The sequence below is a fragment of the Bremia lactucae genome, linkage group LG3, assembly GCF_004359215.1.
Source record: "Bremia lactucae strain SF5 linkage group LG3, whole genome shotgun sequence".
Lineage (NCBI taxonomy): Eukaryota > Oomycota > Peronosporomycetes > Peronosporales > Peronosporaceae > Bremia > Bremia lactucae.
Window position 1 is genome coordinate 1,066,683 of NC_090612.1, and position 7,836 is coordinate 1,074,518.

Genomic DNA, 7,836 nt, shown 5'->3' on the forward strand with positions numbered 1-7,836 from the left:
AGCACTAGCTAAAAAATATTCTCGGCCATTTGCGTATTACTATGCCGCGAGCATCGCACTAGTCGATTGTAGATAGATTAGAAAAGTCTCACCACTTTCTCTAAATTCGAATGGCAGTTGGAACATCATAACCCAAAGCTTCTTCATGTAAGCATGTAAACAAAAAGTCCAGATTGCTTTTCAGTGATACCATACGGCGAAAGATTGCACGTGCTCGGATTCGAACCAGGGATATTACCGCCACAAGGTGAGGTACTGACCACCCACTATACTACACACGCCTGGCGAAGTATGGACCCTTGTGCCTCTTTAATGCTAAGCAATCGCTCTACCATTTGAGCTACATCCGCACAGACGAGCGCCAGCACTAGCTAAAAAATATTCTCGGCCATTTGCGTATTACTATGCCGCGAGCATCGCACTAGTCGATTGTAGATAGATTAGAAAAGTCTCACCACTTTCTCTAAATTCGAATGGCAGTTGGAACATCATAACCCAAAGCTTCTTCATGTAAGCATGTAAACAAAAAGTCCAGATTGCTTTTCAGTGATACCATACGGCGAAAGATTGCGCGTGCTCGGATTCGAACCAGGGATATCACCGCCACAAGGTGAGGTACTGACCACTTTACTCCCGCGCCTAGAGAAGCAGGGCATCGGTCCCTGTACCTATCGCATGCTAAGCAATCGCTCTACCATTTGAGCTACATCCTCTCGAACGAGTGTCAGCACTAGCTAAAATAATTTTGGCCATTTGCGTAAAACTATGTCGCGAGCTGCGCAACTATCGTTTATACATACTGATAAATTCTCACACCTTTCTCTGACCTCTAATGGCAGTTGGAACTTCATAACTGGACGCTTCTTCATGCTGGCACGTTAACAAAATGTCCAGATTGATTTTCAGTGATACCATACGGCGAAAGATTGCGCGTGCCCGGATTCGAACCAGGGATATCACCGCCACAAGGTAAGGTACTGACCACTATAGTACACGCGCCTAGAGAAGCAGGGCATCTGTCCCTGTACCTCTCGCATGCTAAGCAATCGTTCTACAATTTGAGTTACATCCTCTCCAACGAGTGTCAGCACTAGCTAAAAATAATTTTGGCCATTTGCGGAAAACTATGCCGCGAGCTGCGCACCTATCGTTTATATATATTGAAAAATTCTCACACCTTTCTTTCACTTTGAATCGCCGTTGGAACTTCATAACTAAAAGCTTCTTCATGCAAGCACGTAGACAAAAAGTCCAGATTAATATTCAGTGTTACCATACGGCAAAAAATTGCGCGTGCCCGGACCAGGGATATTACCGCCACAAGGTGAGGTACTGACCACTATACTACACGCGCCAAGAGAAGCAGGGCATTGGTCCCTGTACCTCTCGCATGCTAAGCAATCGCTCTACCATTTGAGCTACTTCCGCACAGACGAGCGCCAGCACTAGCTAAAAAATATTCTTGGCCATTTGAGTAAAACTATGCCGCGAGCTTCGCACTAGTCGATTGTACATATATTAGAAAAGTCTCACCACTTTCTCTAACTTCGAATGGCAGTTGGAACTTCATAACCCAAAGCCTTTTCATGCTGGCACGTTAACAAAAAGTCCAGATTGATTTTCTGTGATACCATACGGCGAAAAACTGCACGTGCCCGGATTCGAACTAGGGATATCACCGCCACAAGGTGAGGTACTGGCCACTATAGTACGCGCGCCTAGAGAAGCAGGGCATCGGTCCCTGTACCTCTCGCATGCTAAGCAATCGCTTTATTATTTGAGCTACATCCTCTCTAACGAGTGTCAGACTAGCTAAAAATAATTTTTGCCATTTCCGTAAAACTATGCCGCGAGCTGCGCACCTATCGTTTATATATATTGAAAAATTCTCACGCCTTTCTTTCACTTCGAATGGCAGTTGGAACTTCATAACTAAAAGCTTCTTCATGCAAGCACGTAACCAAAGGCCAGATTAATGTTCAGTGTTACCATACGGCAAAAAGTTGCGCGTGCCCGGACCAGGGATATCACCGTCACAAGGTGACGTACTGCCTACTATACAACACACGCCTGGAGAAGCAAGGTATCGATCCCTGTACCTCTCCAATGCTAAGCAAGCGCGCTACCATTTGAGCTACACCCTTTTCAACGAGTGCCAGCACATGCTAAAAAAATCCTTGGCCATTTGCGTAAAACAATGACGCGAGCTGCGCACTGGTTGATTGTACAGTTTGGGAAATTCTCACCAATTTCTCTCACTTCGAATGGCAGTTGGAACTTCATAACTAAAAGCTTCTTCATGCAGGCACGTTAACAAAAAGTCCAGATCGATTTTCAGTGATAACATACGGGATAAGATTGCGCGTGCCCGGATTCGAACCAGGGATATCACCGCCACAAGGTGAGGTACTGACCACCCACTATACTACACACGCCTGGCGAAGTATGGACCCCTGTGCCTCTTTAATGCTAAGCAATCGCTCTACCATTTGACTTACATCCGCACAGACGAGCGCTAGCACTAGCTAAAAAATATTCTCGGCCATTTGCGTATTACTATGCCGCGAGCATCGCACTAGTCGATTGTAGATAGATTAGAAAAGTCTCACCACTTTCTCTAAATTCGAATGGCAGTTGGAACATCATAACCCAAAGCTTCTTCATGTAAGCATGTAAACAAAAAGTCCAGATTGCTTTTCAGTGATACCATACGGCGAAAGATTGCGCGTGCTCGGATTCGAACCAGGGATATTACCGCCACAAGGTGAGGTACTGACCACTATACTCCCGCGCCTAGAGAAGCAGGGCATCGGTCCCTGTACCTCTCGGATGCTAAGCAATCGTTCTANCTCTCACTTCGAATGGCAGTTGGAACTTCATAACTAAAAGCTTCTTCATGCAGGCACGTTAACAAAAAGTCCAGATCGATTTTCAGTGATAACATACGGGATAAGATTGCGCGTGCCCGGATTCGAACCAGGGATATCACCGCCACAAGGTGAGGTACTGACCACCCACTATACTACACACGCCTGGCGAAGTATGGACCCCTGTGCCTCTTTAATGCTAAGCAATTGCTCTACCATTTGAGCTACATCCGCACAGACGAGCGCCAGCACTAGCCAAAAAATATTCTCGGCCATTTGCGTATACTATGCCGCGACCATCGCACTAGTCGATTGTACATTTATTAGAAAATTCTCACCACTTTCTCTCACTTCGAATGGCAGTTGGAACTTATTAAATAGACGCTTCTTTATGCTGGCACGTTAACAAAAAGTCCAGATTGATTTTCAGTGATACCATACGGCGAAAATTGCGCGTGCCCGGATTCGAACCAGGGATATCACCGCCACAAGCTGAGGTGCTGACCACTATAGAACACGCGCCTAGAGAAGCAGGGCATCGGTTCCTGTACCTCTCGCATGCTAAGCGAGCGCTCTATCATTTGAGCTACATCCTCTCCAACGAGGGTCAGCACTAGCTAAGAAATAATTTTGGCCATTTGCGTAAAAGTATGCCGCGAGCTGCGCACCTACCGTTTATACATATTGAAAAATCCTCACGCCTTTCTCTGACTTCGAATGGGAGTTGGAACTTCATAACTAAAAGCTTCTTCATGCAGGCACGTTAACAAAATGTCTAGATTGATTTTCAGTGATACCATACGGGGAAAGATTGCGCGTGCCCGGATTCGAACCAGGGATATCACCGCCACAAGGGGAGGTACTGACACCCACTATACTACACACGCCTGGAGAAGCAGGGACCCCTGTGCCTCGTTAATGCTAAGCAATCGCTCTACTATTTGAGCTACATCCGCACAGACGAGCGCCAGCACTAGCTAAAAAATATTCTTAACCATTTGCGTAAAATTATGCCGCGAGCATCGCACTAGTCGATTGTACATATATTACAAAATTCTCACCACTTTCAATGGCAGTTGGAACTTCATAACTACACGCTTCTTCATGCTGGCACGTTAACAAAAAGTCCAGATTGATTTTCAGTGATACCATACGGCGAAAATTGCGCGTGCCCGGATTCGAACCAGGGATATCACCGCCACAAGGTGAGGTACTGACCACTATAGTACACACGCCTGAAGAAGTAGAGTATCGGTCCGTGTACCTCTCGCATGCTAAGCAATCGCTCTACCATTTGAGCTACATCCTCTCCAACGAGTGTCAGCTCTAGCTAAAAATAACATTGGCCATTTGCGTAAAAGTATGCCACGAGCTGCGCACCTACCGTTTATACAAATTGAAAAATCCTCACGCCTCTCTCTGACTTTGAACGGGAGTTGGAACTTCATAACTAAAAGCTTCTTCATGCTGGCACGTCAACAAAATGTCTAGATTGATTTTCAGTGATACCATACGGCGAAAATTGCGCGTGCCCGGACTCGAACCAGGGATATCACCGCCACAAGGTGAGGTACTGACCACTATAGTACACGCGCCTAGAGAAGCAGGGCATCGGTCCCTGTACCTCTCGCATGCTAATCAATCGCTCTACCATTTGAGCTACATCCTCTCCAACGAGTGTCAGCACTAGCTAATAATTTTGGCCATTTGCGTAAAGCTATGCCGCGAGCTGCGCACCTATCGTTAATATAGTGACGCAACTGTTTCGCTCTCATCGAGGTTATGCACAGACTTATTTCGATGACATTTTTGTCCATAGTCGTGCGGAGCAGGGTCGGTCGGATTTGGAAAACCATTTAGATTATCTGCGAGCAGTGCTCGAGTGTATGCGCACAAATAAATTATATGCCAATGCATCTAAATGCATTTTTGGCGCAGACAAAATTCCTTTTTTTAGGATGCTTCATTGGAAAGCGAGGCCTTAGAGCGGATCCCGATAAGGTAAAAATTCATAGTAGATTAGCCGGTTCCTAAAAACCAAAAGGATTTGCGTAAGTGGTTGGGTCTCGCCAATTATTTACACAAATATAGCGCTGATATGGCTAGGCCATAATCTTATCTCCTTGAAAAAGGATACATAATGGTGCCGGACTAGCACTAAAAATAATTCCTAACGAGCGTTTAAGAAAAGTTTTCTCCAGTTCATGACAAAGAGTTACTTGCTATGAAGTATGCTCTCGTCAAATTCCGAGTTCATCTGCTCGGCTCTAAGCCGTTTGTGATATATACAGATCACGCGTCATTACGCACGGCAACTAAGTCGCCCCATCACTCACAGAGAATGGCCCGATGGCTATCCTTTTTCGCGGAATACAACTTCGAGGTGAAGTATAAGCCCGGCAAGCAGAATGCTTTGGCCGATGCGTTATCACGCATGCGGGATTATGAGCTTTGTCATCTAACGATTATCTTGTCGCCTAATCCTCAATCAATCCGTTCGGCTTACGCCAAAGATGAACAGTGTGTAGCTCTGCTACGAGCTTAAAAAGAACTCTGATTCAGGTGTTGATTTACGTTAACGCTGTGAGCTTGAAGATGGGCTTACGGTCGAGATTGCAAACCGGAAAGTAAGTTTTATTTTTAGTTTAACTTTATCCTACCGTTAATTATTTCCTATCGTTTGCTGCGCCCCCTTTCCCACATATGTGGACTACCATAAAATGGGGGACGTCACTGTCTGGCGGTACAGTGCTGGTGAACCCCAAACACCAGTTCCCGAAGGTTTTACTTTTTGTCGTTACCGGGTATCGAACCGGTGACCAGTGGCTCGCACCGCCATGCCTTACCCGACTGAGCCACAACACACGATATTTTCCACAATCAACTTCTTCGTATTATTCTTGTCATTCGATCCCGTATACACGCATATGCATAAAGTGCAACCCTTTCGATGAATACATCAATCTTCAACACTCTCCCTTGATGTGCGCTCGAAGTGATGCCCTTATGCTGCCATGCCGAGTCCCATGATAAACTTGGTATGCTTGTCTCTTGGAAGCGCCTTGGTCAATCCGTCCGCGATCATTTCTTCCGTCGGCTTGTACTCCAGCGCAATCACCTCACTTGACACCTTCTCTCGCAAGAAATGAAACTTAATGTCGATGTGCTTCGTGCGCGAATGGTAGACATGATTCTTGGCAAGCGCAATACATCCTAGATTGTCTTGAAAGATCGTCGTCGCCGTATCAATCTTGTACTCCAAGTCCTTTATCAGATTTCGAAGCCAGACTGCCTCTTGAGTTGCGCTGTATAGACTCATGTACTCTGCTTCCGTGCTTGATGTTGCAACGGTTGGCTATCGCTTGGAATTCCATGAGATTGTGCCGCCGTTCAGGAAGAACACGTATCCTGTCGTTGAACGCCACGTGTCTAAGTCGCCTGCCCAGTTTGCGTCTGCAAATCCAATAAGCTCTCCCTTGTTAACGCCGCTAAACACAATGCTGATATCTTTAGTCGTCTTCAAGTACTTGAGAATTCGCTTGGCTGCTACCCAGTGTGACTTCCCGTAGCGCTCACAGAACTTGGCAACTTCGCCAACCGCATGCGCGATGTCTGGTTGTGTACAAGTCGCTATGTATATTAATGCACCCACCAGTTCGCGATACGGAAATCTCGGTACAAACGCTTCCTCTTCAGGCATCTTCACCAGTATCGAGTTGTTGTCCGCTGGTGTGTGCACGTCCTTGCAATTCTCAATTCCATACTTCTCCGACAGTCGCCTGATGTATGCCTTCTGGTTCATCTTGATCAAGTGTTCATCGCGCTTGCGGTGAATCTCGATTCCTAAGCAGTATTTGAGATCCCCAAGCTCTTTGATGCTGAACTCTTGCTTAAGCGCACTCTTAATGTCCGCAATGTGCTCCTTAGTCTTGCCGAACAGCATTAGGTCGTCCACGTAGATTACAATGATGCTGTATTCGCCGCTTGACACTCGAATAAACACACACGGATCTGCTGAAGTGCTTTTGAATCCTTGGTTTTTCAGATGCTGATTTAGTTTGCTGTTCCACTGCCGCGCCGCTTGCTTGGTTCCATACAGCGCTTTCTGCAGCAAACACTTCTTCATCGGATTTTGTTGATCTTCAAAACCGTCGGGTTGGTCCATGTAGATCTCCTCATCAACTTCTCCATACAAGAATGCGGTATCAACGTCAACATTTTCTGCCTCCAAGTCTTCAGCAGCTGCAATTGCCAACACCGTATTGATCGACTCTTTGCGTGCCACTGGTGCAAAAGTCTCGACGAAGTCGATCCCAGGCCGCTGCGTAAATCCTTTTGCAACTAATCGTGCCTTGAACTTGACAATATTTCCACTTGGATCGCGCTTGATCCGAAATACCCACTTGCAGCCAACAGCCTTCTTGTTCGGTGGCATGTCCACTAACGCCCATGTGCTGTGTTCGTTAAGTGACTGCATCTCACTCTTCATCGCTTCCAGCCACTGCTTCTTGTTCTTACTCTTTAATACTTCTTCGTAGCTTGAAGCTTGTTCTCCATCACAATCTGCCACAAAGCAATAAAACGAGTCTTCACCTTCAAAATCGTCCAAGTTAAAGTGGCCGCGGCGTAGGTTGGGGAACTCTTCTTCATAGCGCACCACACCGCGTTTCTTTCGAATTGGTCGCATCATCCACTCTTTTTCGCCGTCTCTTCCGGGCGTGTTTGATGCTCGAGTGGGAACCTGACCTTGAACACTGGACTCGTTTTGGCTACCACGAATCGGGTCACGGCAAGCTCGAAGTGGCGGAGTCCGAAGCCTTTCATCATTTGCTGGAACCTCCACACCATTGTCGTTAAGTGTCGACGTCTCCAAATTTTCATCATCATCAATGATGTCGATAATTCGATCGTCTTCCCTTTTCATTCCCTTCGAAATGGGATGTTCAGCAAATGTCACGCTTCTTGAAAT